The following is a 14,367-nucleotide window of genomic DNA, read 5'->3' as shown; positions in this document are numbered from 1 at the left end:
GATGGCTTGGCCGTAAACTCCTTTTGTTCTTGAGGAATGGGTGTTTTCAAAGCTCTAATCAGGTGTTGTAACTAGATAATAAGTTAAGGATAGAGTACTTACGATATAGAGGCTTGAAATGGTGATTTCGGTCCAAGAACACTAGTGTGTGTTCTTGGTGTTTCTTGAAGATGTAAGAAAAGTTGATTTCCATGGATGAAATCAATTAGTGTAACTAGGAGATGAAGTGTAACAACAAATAAAGGAAAGAACACTTACTTTTTTGAAGATCTAAGATGAAGAACTTGATGGTACTTGAGAGAGAATGGGAGTGTTCTTGAGTTGGAAATGAAATAATGAAAGAAAAATGAAGGGAAGGAGCCTATATAGAGGAGTTTACAGCCAGCCTTGAGTTTACGATCGTAAACTCTTGTGCTTTGGCCGTGAACTCCCTTTTCTGGTGAGGTTATGCTGGATTTGTTGTTCCGTGGCTTTAGCAGGTACTTCCTAACACTCATTCCTTAAGTGTACTAGGCTAAAACTCCTTAGAATGACGTTTAACAAGGCTAGAATTCATTAGAAATGAGTCTAACATTCAGTTGAGTTGAATGATTAGATTATAAGACAAAATTTTTCGAGTTGTCACAATTTACCAGTAAAGCATTTAATCCATTTTATTAAACCATCATATCTTAAAAGACCTTAGGTGGTTAAATCAGTAATACCTTAGTTTATACATCAGGGTTATATATAATTAATACCCGATAGGTAGTTGCATGTGCGCTTTCCACCTCATTCCTTGTTCCTTGTTTGGTTGTGGGCTTAGGGGTGATTCACAAAACTAACTATCTATTCGATATTAGATTATATATAGCTAGTATAAAGTAAGTGATTATAAAGGGAACCACTGTGGTCACTATTTTATTATACGAAATAAGGGTGTTCTTAACGGATCTTTTCAAGTATAAGGACTTCATGAACTGCAAACCCAATTCCTTTAATGGAACTAGTGCAGTCATCGCACTGATGCGATGGTTCAAGAAAACGGATTCGGTCTTCGTAATCAGTTCGTGCCCAGAAGGGAGCAAAGTGCAGTTTGATGCCTGCACCGTCTCTGACCGAGCCCTGACATGGTGGAATAGCCATGTTAAGTCACTGACCCTATCAGTGGCTAACTCGATAGGTTAGGAAAAACTAAAAGAGATGAAGCTTGAAGAATATTGCCCATTGGGTGAAGTTCAAAAGCTGGAACAAGAACTATGGGAGCTCACGATGGTCGACTCTGACATAGTGGCATTCACTGCTAGGTTTAGCGACCTGGTAACACTATGCCCCATGATGGTTACCCTGGAGAGCAAGAAGATAGAAAGATACATTTGGGGTCTAACTGCCCCGATCCAAGGAGATGTGCTATCTTCTAACCCAGCCACATTCGATAGTGCAAAACGCCTGGCCCAACGACTTGTCGACCATGGATCCCGTCATGGCGTAGAAGTCCCAGTTCCCGAGCCATCAAAAGGAGAGGACTATAAAAGGAAGTCGGGTAACAAGAGGAAGAAGAAGAAAACAACACAGAAACCCCCACAAGAGCAACAAACGAGTACTATGTACGCCGCTACAATGCCTGCTGCTCCAGCACCTACCAATCGATATGCTGGAACCCTTTCGAAGTGTGGAAAGTGCAACTATCACCACACCAGAGTGTGCCGGGAAATGCAGTGTCTAAACTGCCACAGAAAGGGACACACAATCTGTTTCTGCAGGGCACCAGCTCAACCGATCTCCCAAGTCCTAGGAGTTGAAGAAAACCAAGCCTGGTATAGCTGTGGTGAGACTGGTCACTACTAGAAGGACTGCCCGATAACAAAGAACTCAGGAGCAGATGGATGAATTCTGATGATCACTGCAGGAGAATCAACCCTGAAGTCGCCAGCGAGCAACGATATGTTTTTGAAATAATAATTACTCTAAAACTTAATTTATATTTATATAAGATTAAAACTTGGGGGAAAACACTTAAAAATAACTATAATAACTCACATATTGAAACAAGTCACAGTATCAGAAAGAGCTAAAAGATACGTTCATAGAAGTTATGATGGCTTAACATATACATCATGGTTGTGCATAGCTAAGATGTTGCAGACTTAGAGTGAGTGATTCTGCCTTAATTCATGTTCCTTGTTTGGTTGTGGTTTTTACGTCGAGTTACTCAGTCGACTGTCTTATCCATCTTAATTATTCATAACATGTATATGACAGACGATCGTAGTGGTACCAAGGAGGATCATAGTGTAAAGTATCGACACTAGTTATCAAAACACTTTCATTGTATGTACTCACTTATCATGGTATGATACGTAGAAGTGTTAACATCAAAGGGGAATACATAAAGCACTAGAACATTTACAAAGAGTACATTGTCGAACACACTAGGAGTACATCATCGTATAACAGACGTTTCTTTCAAATCGGCCAAAACTTTGTTCAGTAAAGAGTCTGTTACTATCATTCGTCATGAATTGGCGTGGTCCTCACTATACTAAGTTCATATGTTTCTATCGTCTCGACCGTCAAGTTCACGAAACCTTCGTCATTCGTATCGACAGTCCGACCTAAACATCATTTTTCTCATTCGTATTCTAAACCCCAAAGTACTTGTGTGTACGGTACTTTGTCCTCTGGAGGCTTGCCACCATATGTTCCACAGACTGTCACAAAATACCACTCATCCAGCAGACCAAGTTCGAGCACAGAGGCTAAGGACAAATACAACCAACCTATTACTATTCAGTGTATACGTGAGGGTGGTATATGATTATGATTACGCATATTTAGTATGTGTGCTTCCGCCCTATCTCCTATTCCTTGTTTGGTAGTGGACCTAGGGCAGAGTCGCACATCCGACCGTCTTACTAATCCTAATTATATACTACTTGTATACATGAGGTAATGATAGATGGACCGAGTATGAATCTTATCATGAACACAAGGGAAAAGTTGCCAGGTCTACGAGTGAGTATTCTGCAAATCAGACGAGCACAACCCCAGTAATACTCCTAAGAAAGATAATTTCGGGACGAAATGCCATCTAACGTGGGGAAGATGTGACAACTCGAAAATTCTTGCCGTGTAAGGCCCAGCTAGTCAACTCAACTGAGCATTAGACTCATTTCTGCTATCATTTGGCCTTGTTTAGAGTCCGTTCGAAGGTTCAAAGCTCAATACATTTAAGCATTGAGTATAGAATTGGGTCGCGTACACTCTAGCTCCAAAAATCAAGCCATACACTCCATTTGAGGGAGTGTACAGCCGTACACCTATGTTGGGCCAGACACACCCCTCCCTAAAGATGATATGCCTCCATTTTCAAGTCATCTTTAGTTTTCAAGACAAGGACATCGAGTTTTCTCTCAACTATTATCCCGATCTTCATCCTTGATCTTCAAAAGTTGTATGTGTTCTTCCTTTGAATTGTTGTTACACTTCATCTCCTAGTTACACTCTTTGATTTCATCCATGGAAAATATCTTTTGGCTAGATCTTCAAATGTTCATCCATTTCACCAAGAACACACACATGTTGTTGGTGATTATGAACCCTTTTGAGCCTCCAAATCGTAAATACTCTTTCCTAATGCTTGAATCTTGTTTAGAACATTAGATTAACACCTTAAAATGCCTAGAATTCATGAACATGAGGTGTGTACTGTCACACCCCGAAACCCAGGGCGGAAACGTTTCGGGGCGGAGGTGACTTCATGTTGAATATCATAACCAATGTACATAGTAAGCAAAGTAAACAACCATTATATAACATATGAAATTTACAATTGTTTAAAAGTAAAGAGTTACATGTTTTATACATATACATATGAACAAAAGTAAGATGTGTCTATGTACTCCGTCTTCGTCAAAAGGATCATCGGGTACCTGTCTAATGTGGACCTAAGAATACAAGCAGTTTAAAAATCAGCATAAAGCTAGTGAGTTCATAAGCGGTTTTGTTTATTGAAAATGAACAAGTTTCCTTTCGTTTTGCTGAAAAAGTTACGAACCCATTAAAATCCCATATTTTCTTAATCGTAAAGTTTAGTTATCTGGTTTGTTACACGATTCTGGTTATGTATAAATGTTATCCCAGGAAAATCCCATATTTTCCAAAAAAATTTGTGATTTCTTATCGAATCTGAAAGTAACATACAAGTACCTACCATACTTAAAGTGTGTGTGTGAAGTCTCCTAAAAGTTTGATTACCCTTAAATGTACATTAGTTTTAACATGTATATAAAACTAATAATTAAGTATAAAGTTTTCATAATCTTGATTGCGAGTTCAATAACCATACTACAGACTAGATATGACTCGGAACGGGGCCAATATCTTTTATGACTTTTGTCACCCTTGAACCTTTCGGTTCGGCTGTAGCTAGCAGCCAGGTGCGGGATAGTCAATCACGTATAGATCTATACACTCAAGTCATGCTCTCCTTTTCCGGAGATTCTGGTTACAGGGGTAGTCCTCCACTCTCATATCTAGGGGAAGTGTTACAAAGGACGTGTCTCCAATCTTAAGATTAATGAATTTAAAACTGAAATTATTAATACGGAAACCCTATTTTATTAGTCCTTTACTCTCGCATCTAAGGGGAGTACTATCAAGGACTTGACTAAAGTTCTAATGATACCTGTCCTTCACACTCGAATCTAGGGGTGTTTTATTAAGGACAATACAAAAGATCTATGATTTCAACTATAAATGTGTGAAAAATCAATTGTGAAGTAGGGGTGCAAACGAGCCGAGCCGAGCCTGAGCCTGGCCAGGCTTGGCTCGGGCTCGTTTAAGTTATATGAGGCTCGAGCTCGAGCTCGGCTCGATTCAAGCTTTCTTTTACTGAGCTCGGCTCAAGCTCGTAAAGAGTTATACAAGCTCAGCTCGGGCTCGGGCTCGACTCGTTTTTATCGGGCGTGCCTAAATAAGCTTAAGATCGGCTCGAGCTCGTTAAAAAGCTCGTTTACTAATACCCGAAATTCATAATTCCCCTGATATGTTTTTATTTTAATATATATAAATAATAATAAATAATATTATATAAAGGCTCGTTTAGGCTTGCGAGCCTAATCGAGCTTTGTGACATAGGCTTGAGCTCGAGCTCGTTTAATAAACAAGCTTAATATTAAGCTCGAGCTCGGCTCGGGCTCGTTTAAAATTGGTTTCGAGTCGAGCTTTTAATGATCCGATCTCGAGTAGCTCACGAGTAGCTTGGCTCGTTTGCACCCCTATTGTGAAGTATAAAGTATAACACTATATAATAAGAATTGAAATCGGTTTGAAAAACAACTCTGCAACTCAAAACAGTTTGTTAATATGTTTTCAATTCTTAAAAGTGTATGAATTATGAAATCATTCAAATGAAATAATGAATTTAAGTACAAGATATCCTTGTACTTTTGCTTGTATTCCCCCCTGAAAACATTGAAAAACATTGAAAAAGGGTAGGGGTATGAACTCACCGGACGAGGAGTGTGTCGACTAGGATGCTAAACGTCGGATTGAGGCTTGAAAATGTGCGAGGTTCCTATGTAATATGAAAACATACACATTTGTATCTAATTAGGACTTGAACTACTAATTAGTTGAGGACATACACTTCTAGATGCGAAAACACTTCATTACAAGTGTTTGGAGGGACCCAGGGTGACATCTATGGACATATATGGCTTGGATATGGAGTTTACTCTTCAATAGTAAACTCCCAAGAGAGTTCACGGCCCTAATGAACCACTCCCCATGAGTTTACGGCCGTAAACTCATGGTGGGGTGTTCTAGAGTGCTAAATGGCCTTATATCATTTTAGGGGTGATGCTAGGTTTGGTTCTAGAGCATTGGAAAGGGATTAAGCACCACATGGACCACATAAAGGAGTTTACGGTAGTAAACTAGGAGTTTACGGCCGTAAGCTCCCTCATACCCATTCTTTATGTGTTTTGGTGGTGTTAGGACAATCACATGTGATTAAACTCATTTTACAAGCCTTGGATGGAATTTAGGGCGTCATTTGACCAAGTTTTAGGAGTTTACGGCCCAAGAACCCATTCTTGGGGGGTTTACGGCCGTGAAATCCAAAAGGTAAGTTTTTCATCATGTTTAAGGCCCCTAAATCAATTGTGGTTGGTTCTAGACTTTAATCCAAGGATATTGGTGTGTTTAAGTGGCATTTAAACACTTGAAATTGAGTTTACTACCCATGATAATGAGTTTACGGCCCAAGCATGTTCTTGGGCAGTAAACTCATGTTTACTCCCCAAAATTTGAGTTTAAGGTGTTCTAAGTCCGATCCAATAAGTCCTTAAGCCATATCTAAGCTCCAATGGTGGTTTGGAAGGGTTTTAAGGCTCAAAAACCCCACGTATAGGTGTTCACAGCCCAAGAATTCTCCAGGGCCGTAAACACATTTTTATGGTCCTAAATCATGATTTTAAGATGAAATTGAAGGCTAAGGATGGTAATCTATGAGTTAGGGTAGTTAACATGATGATTTGAAGCTTGATTTGGATGATTTTTGGACCTAGAGCTTGGATTTGAGGAAAGAGGTTAGAGAGAGAATGAAAAGCTTCAAATGAAGCTCATTTCACTTTATATATGGTTTGGGTTTGGGACACGGTGGAATTCTACCCGATACCGATGTTAAACGGGGCTTTTGGTCGCAGCCGATTAAATTGTCGTAACCTAGCGGGATCGAATCTAAAAATTTTCAAATTAATGATTTGGGCCAATTTCATGAGTTCCTAAGGGGTTTGGACACTCATGAGATTATAATAAACATATAAATTTAAATAACTTAGCCCAAAAACGAAATTGGAACGAATTGCTAAAGACGGGTTTTACGGACGGAACGTGTTACGACAATGGAACAAACTTTGGGTTTTCACATGTACGGCCGTACACTCTTGTGTGGCTGTAGACTCTTCAAAACACCTCTAAAGGGCCTTCAAAGTGTAATTACAACTTTAAGACTTGATGATCAATAGTTCCACAAGCATTCCTACCCTTGGAAAAGGTTTTTGTATGCTTTTTACCATGAGTGTACGGCCGTACACTCCCTGTCCGTACACCCATGGACGTACACTCCTCATATTCACTGTACACTCCCCTTAGTTCAGTTATATGTGATTCCAACACTTGGTGAAAGTGTTTCCTAGTCTCGTGAGGTGTTTCCTTGCATTTGATTGCTTCTAAAAACTATATTTATGTCAATATATGCCATTATATGTTATTTAGGTCTAGTTAAGTCTCGGGACTTCATTCGTGGAACTTCTCATCCTTACGCCTGTATTCGTTTGAATCACCCACATCAGGTGAGTTCATACCCCGTAATGAATCTTTTAACTATTTTTAATGCTTAAAAGGGGGGGGGGGGATACAAGTTGAACACAATGATAATTATGTAAATGTTTGTTATAAAAATCTTTCAAAAGATTGCTTATGTCTTTTATAAGTGATCAAAACATTTCAAAAACTCTTTTTAAAGTTATGTTACTTTTTAGTTTAACAAAAATCCATTTTTAAAGTACAAGCATAACTTAGTAGTAAAATGAGTCTTTTCAATAACGATTCAAGTAAAACACTAGTAAACTATAATGGGTATAGTTTAGCGGTACAATTCATACTAGATACAAGAACATACTATAAAGAGAAACAGGGAGGTAGATACAATACACGATAACAGAAAGAACATACTAAGATACTATAACAGAACGAAAATACTATGATGCTATAGCATGGAAAAACTGCATGATCTAATTATACCAATGAATCACTAACTCATTGTTCAAAACAAAAGGTGATAGTTAAATTGGGTATACAGGATCACATAACTTTAATGTGGATTACACGGCCTAGCAACTGGTTTGCTAAAGTCGCGTTTTGTTCCCAAAATCTTTTGACATGGAGAGCGTATAGTATGGGAACCAGCCTTCATGTTATGACCTTAATAAAACAAACATGTTTTAAGGTAATTAGTACGTCAAAATGTCAATTCAGAAGACAACTGAGTACTTATATTTTTCCCATTACTTTCATAAAGTGACAGTTCCACTTGAAAGTTAATGCAAACTATTTTTGAGTCAAGATAGTAATAAATTAGGGAAAGCTTACATCTTTTCAAACAATAAACGGAATAGTCGGGTCTAGTACATTCAGTAGAAAGGGACCATAATGCTAACCTTATGATTCCTTAATGTATACATCAAGGGATATATATTAACATGATCCGACAGGTAATAGGATGTTTGCTTTCCGCTTCATTTCCTGTTCCTTGTTTGGTTGTGGGCTTAGAGCGGGTTCACCCAGCCAATTATCCATTCGATCTTAGTTATATATAGGTTTCGTATACATTAAGTCATCATAAGGGGTACCAGGTATGGGTTAGGCCATATGACACTAATTCATTGAACAGTGTTCTAGTACAAAACATACTTTTCAAATATAAATTTTGATATACAAAACTAGAAACTTACCGGTAAAGGGTTTAATCCATTTTAATAAACTATCATATCTTAAAAGACCTTAGGTGGTTAACTCTATAATAAGTTAGTTTATACATCAGGGTTATATATAATTAATACCCGATAGGTAGTTGGATGTGTGCTTTCCGCCTCATTCCCTGTTCCTTGTTTGGTTGTGGGCTTAGGGCATATTGACCCAACTAACTATCTGTTCGATAGTAGATTATATATAGCTAGTATAAAATTATAGAAGGAACCACTGTGGTCACTATTTTATTATAAGAAATAAGGGTATTCTTAAAGGATCTTTTCATAAAAAATAAAGGAACTATTGCAATTAACTCCATGAGTACCAAGTGAATACACACCATGGTTATATACAACAATGATCTAACAACCAATGGGATGTGTGCCAGCCGCCTCATTCCCCGTTCCTTGTTTGGTTGTGGGCTTAGTGCAGATTCACAAAATCGATTGTTTGTTTACTCTGAGTTTTATATATCTTGTATTCATTTAGTACTCATAGAAAGGATTGTATTATCATGAAACTAGTAGACAGGTACTAGCGCTGGGAATTTAGAAGATGGAGTAGTATAGCTTCAAGTCTTGTTTTGTTATTTGCTTATGTATTCTATGTTAGTGAACACACACCTTGTAAACACCGTCTTTCTAATGAAATGGTTGTTTATTTCTTTGCTTACTATGATGCACGTCTTGTGATACTAAATATGACGCCCTCCACCCCCAAACGTTTCCGCCGTTCCAGTTTTGGGGTGTTACAGAGAATACAAGCAAAACATAAGGATTTATGTGTTATTACACAAATGCTTTCTTACAAATTTAAAACTATTAGAATTGATACAAATGGTAAACGACAACATCTTACGAGTATATTCTAATACTTTTATCACTTTTGTAATATGCAGAGCATAAGGGAAGTTTTCAACACACAAATATAATTGCGTAGTTTTCAGAACAATACACGAACCGAGTACTTACAAACACGCAAACTATAATAGGTATAGTTTGGGATTTCAATACATAGTTTTACTAACTAAGGATTTTACATAGACTCTTATATAAACTACAACAAATATAGTTTATGGTATACATTACTACTTTCTGAATACAAGAGTACATTTCTAAATAATTATTTAAGTATAATTATTTTTACTTGTCACACCCTAAAACTGGAACACCGGAAACGTTCGGGGTTGGAGGACGTCATATGTAGTATCACAACAATTGAATAATAGTAATCAAATCAACAACATTCTTTAATATATAAGTAAAAGTGTTTACATCGAGTTCAAAACATTACATGTTGTTATAGTATAATAGTATCAAAAGATAAGACGAGAAACTACTGCTCCGTTTTCACGAACTCCGGTTGGATACATGTCTTAATATATACCTGAGAGTACAAGTATTTTGAAAGCAAGTATTAGCCATAAAGCTTGTGGGTCCATAAGATTTAGCTTAAAGTAAGAAACTTCTTTGACAATTGAACAAGTTTGAAAGATTGACAAGAAAACCATATGTTCCTTAACAGTAAAGTAATACCAAAACAATTTCCTCTATAATCATTTAGTTTATACTAATTGCATATAATCAAATACGAGACGGATAATCGGTTGTGTGATTCGGCCGTACCCCCACATCGAAAGAAGGAAAGGGAAAGTAAAACTTGGTTCACACAATCTCTAATCTATCTAGTCTTCATTATATATAACTCTTTCATATAAACTGAAGGATTATAGTTATATATAACTCAGGAATGTATAAGCGAGTAAATCATAATACTAACCTTCTTACGAATCCTTTATAATGAAATAGAATGCCTAGTAAATGTTATCATTGAACCTAGGAAAACCCATATTCCCTAACTGTTATTGAACTGTGGTTTTATTCTCTAAAACCGTTTTACTGAAGGTCGGCGTACTGTGTTATGAAATAGTTAGCTTGTAACTCTCCAAAAATACAACTTAACGAATAAAATAAATATACTAAGGAATAGTATACTTAGTTTTATATCTCATAAAACCATTCTTTGTACTGGATATTATGCTATGAAATAACAAGTTTAGTCTCAGGTCATAGTATATTAAATATATTATGACAGACTATAGTACGATCGTTATGTTCCTCTGAATAGTACTCTGAATAAACTTTGAAAAGACTATCCTGTGATTCACATAGTACATACTTATTATACATAATCAGAAACGGATGGGTAATTGATTGTGCGATCCTGTCGTACCCCCATATCCAAACAAGGAAAAGGAAAGCAAAATAGTGGTCTTGGTAATATGGGCGCGTACCCACATATGATTGGTGTCGTGATACAATGCTCGCATACCCATGTTAAATGAAGGTACAGTACAATGCCCATGTACCCATTTTATATATATGGTACATTGAAAGATATACCTTTTTGAGTTCCTTATATTTAATTCGTATTATTGTTCGTACTTTGTGAATAGATAAGACTAACATGTATTAGATCTCTATGCATTGCTATGACTTCAATGAACTACCAAGTGATAAGTATGGATCTACCAAGTAATGAGCATTGACTCTCTAACTATACTCCCTATAGTTTACTAGTAAGTTCTCTGTAATTGACGGACTAAACTGAACCAAACTGACTTAACCTAAATGAATACCATTGCTACCCAAGGTATCAAACTGACTTCTAGAACTTTTATATCTACGTACATACACTTAAGATATAATTAATATTTAAATGACCTTCGCACAAACAACCTTACTCCAAGCCCACATCCAAACAAGGAAACTATATCTACATAGACATCAATTATACACAATATAAGTTAAAAGATTTTAACAAAACATTTAAAAGCATTTTCTAATATTTAAAAGAGTTTATTTACATTTAAAAGCATTTTAATGACTTGATGTCATTTACAACATTTAAAAGAATTTTATTTATAATAAACCCAATTTCTTGTGTTTAGACTTGTATTCCCCCCTTAAAACAATGAAAAGTGATAAAATGTAGGGGTATGAACTCACCCTATGATTGGTGATCCAAATGATTCTAGTAAGGATGAGAAGTTCCACGAATGAAGTTTCGATACACAAATGATTCCTAATTGACATATATTGGTACATATATGTATATAACTAGTGTATAATACAACTAATCATGAATGGAAACAACTTAAGGGACTAAGGAACATTGGCTTGAAGTGTTGAATCACATGTGATTGATCAAAGGAGAGTGTATGGCACTATCTTGGTGTTTACGACAATGGGTTTATGGCCAAGGGAGTTGACGACCGTAAACTCATGGTCAATTCTACATAAGTGTGTGTTTTAAGATCCTACAACATCCAATGAGGGTCCAAGGTCTAAGGCTTGGTCATTACAAGAGTTTAAACTCAAAACATACTATAACATTGAGTTTACGGCCAAGGGAGATCTTGGGCCGTAAACTGTAGATGTTCTTGGGAAAATTTATGTTTCAAGGCTGTGATTCAAGGCTTCCTAGTAGATATGAAGTATAATGAAAGAATACTTACGATATGGAAGCTAAAAGAGTTGATTTTGGGCGAAAACACTAATGTGTGTTCTTGGTGTTCTTGGTGAAAGTTGAAGATCTAGTCAAAAGTTGATTTCCATGGATGAAATCAATGAATGAAGCTAGTTAAGAAGGTGTATCAACTAATAAAGGGATAGAACACTTACACTTTTGAAGATCTAAGATGAAAATTTGGATGATACTTGTGAGTTAATGGAAGAAAATCGGCCAAGGAAAGAAAGAATGAAAGAAATGGCCAAGACTTATATATATATAGGTGAGTTTACGGCCTACTTGGAGTTTACGGTCATAAACTCTAATAAGAATGAAAGAAATGGCCAAGACTTATATATATATAGGTGAGTTTACGGCCTACTTGGAGTTTACGGTCATAAACTCTAATTGTTGTGGCCGTGAACTCATGTTGGTAATGGTTAAGGCATGATTGTTGTTCAGTTGTTCTAGTAGGTACTTTCTAACACTCATTCCTTTAGTGTATTGAGCTCAAAACACTCAAACAGACTCTAAACAATGCTAAAAGATAGCAGGAGTGAGTCTGAATTTGATTGAATTGAACGGATTTTAAGGCAAAAATTTTCAGGTTGTCACATCATCCCCCCATTAAAGGTAATTTCGTCCTGAAATTTAGATTCGAAAGTGAATACTCATGAATTATGGGAAGGACAAGTACTTTTGTTCCATCTGCATCTCTTGTCTTGATTGGCGGGAAGGTCTTAGTTTGGCTTCTAAGTTTATTTGCATGGTAGCACGATCACTCGTAGTCTTGAGCAATCTCCGTCCTGAAGTTCATAATAGAATTCATACTAGGTTCATCAATCGCTGTCTCGTGTATACGAGCCGTATAAAACTAAGATTGAAAAAGCAATCAAATAAATGATTCTTCTCTGAGCTCACATCCAAACAAGGAAAAGAAGTTAAAGCAGAATCATCAATTCTAAGCCTGTAGAACCTTGATTTTATACCACCCTTGTGTATACATTCTTCTACGATAGATTAACCATATGGGTCCTTGGTATTAAACTTGACATACTATACAAGTGGTATTCCGGAGAGGTTTGCTGACGATACTTCGGGAAAGTTACTAGACATATGAAATTCTACGCATGAGTACCTCAGAGTTCTAGGACGACGGCTTCGCTATAAATTCGATTACGGAGAAGAGAATTTTCGCACGAAACTGGCACTGTGAGGATCAAATCGACTCAATTCAAATGACAATGTCAGACTACTCGGAATAACTAGCGTTAGACTAGTTCAGAAAGGTGTTACAAAAACACAATAGTGCAACCTATGAAAGAGTGTCAGAACCTTAGTTTCATCTATGATACTACAACTGCGAAAAAGGTATACTGCAACAAGAAAGTATAAGCAGCATAGGAGTCCCTAGAACTGATGGGATCTCGTAGAATGATATGAATCTAGTTGCAAAATTTTTTAAAAGTTTATAGGTCTAACATTATCTCTACAGAACATACCAGAATTTCAACGTGGATCCAGAGTAGTCTATCCTACGGCGGTGATCATTAGTATCCTTCCATCTGCGCCACAGTTCCTTGCTATTGGGCAATCCCTCTTCATGTGCCCCGTTTGGCCACACCCATAGCCATCCTGGCTGAATCCAGCGCCAGGGACTTGGGAGATAGGTTGTGCCGGCGCTCTATAGAAACGAGCAGTGTGCCTCTTTCTGTTGCAATTTTTACAATGCATTTCACGACACACTCCAGTGTGATGAAATGAGCACGTGTTACACTTCGGAAGTGTTCCGACATAATTATTGGCAGTTTCTAGGTTGACTGGAGTTGTAGCAGCATAAATCTTCGCCTTTTGTGTTGATTTCCTTTTCTTATCATTCCAAGACTTTCTTTTGCAGGAATCGCCATTTGATTACTCAGAATTTAGGGTAATCACGCCTTGACCGACTTCATGGTCAACAAGGCTCTGTGCCAAGAGTTTGGCACTATCGGAAGTGATTGGATTGGATGATAAAAAGTCTCCTTACGTCGGAGGAGATAATCCCTCAATGTATCTCTCTACATTCTTACTCTCAGGAGCAACCATCTTTGGGCATAGTGCCGCTAGTTCACTAAATCTATTAGTGTAGGTCACTATATCAGACCCAGCCATTTTGAGATTCCAAAGCTCTTCCTCTAGCTTTTCTATCTTGCCCTTTGGGCAGAATTCTTCTCTCATCAGCTCTTTCATGTTCTCCCAACCCATTGAATTTGCCACTGTCATACCCAGTGACTTCACATGGCCATTCCACCATGTGAGGGCTCTCTCAGTGAAAGTGCAAGCAACAAACTTTACCCTGCTTCT

This window comes from Lactuca sativa, chromosome 4 (assembly GCF_002870075.4).
Source record: "Lactuca sativa cultivar Salinas chromosome 4, Lsat_Salinas_v11, whole genome shotgun sequence".
Classification (NCBI taxonomy): Eukaryota; Viridiplantae; Streptophyta; class Magnoliopsida; order Asterales; family Asteraceae; genus Lactuca; species Lactuca sativa.
Note: the sequence above shows the minus strand (reverse complement) of the source record.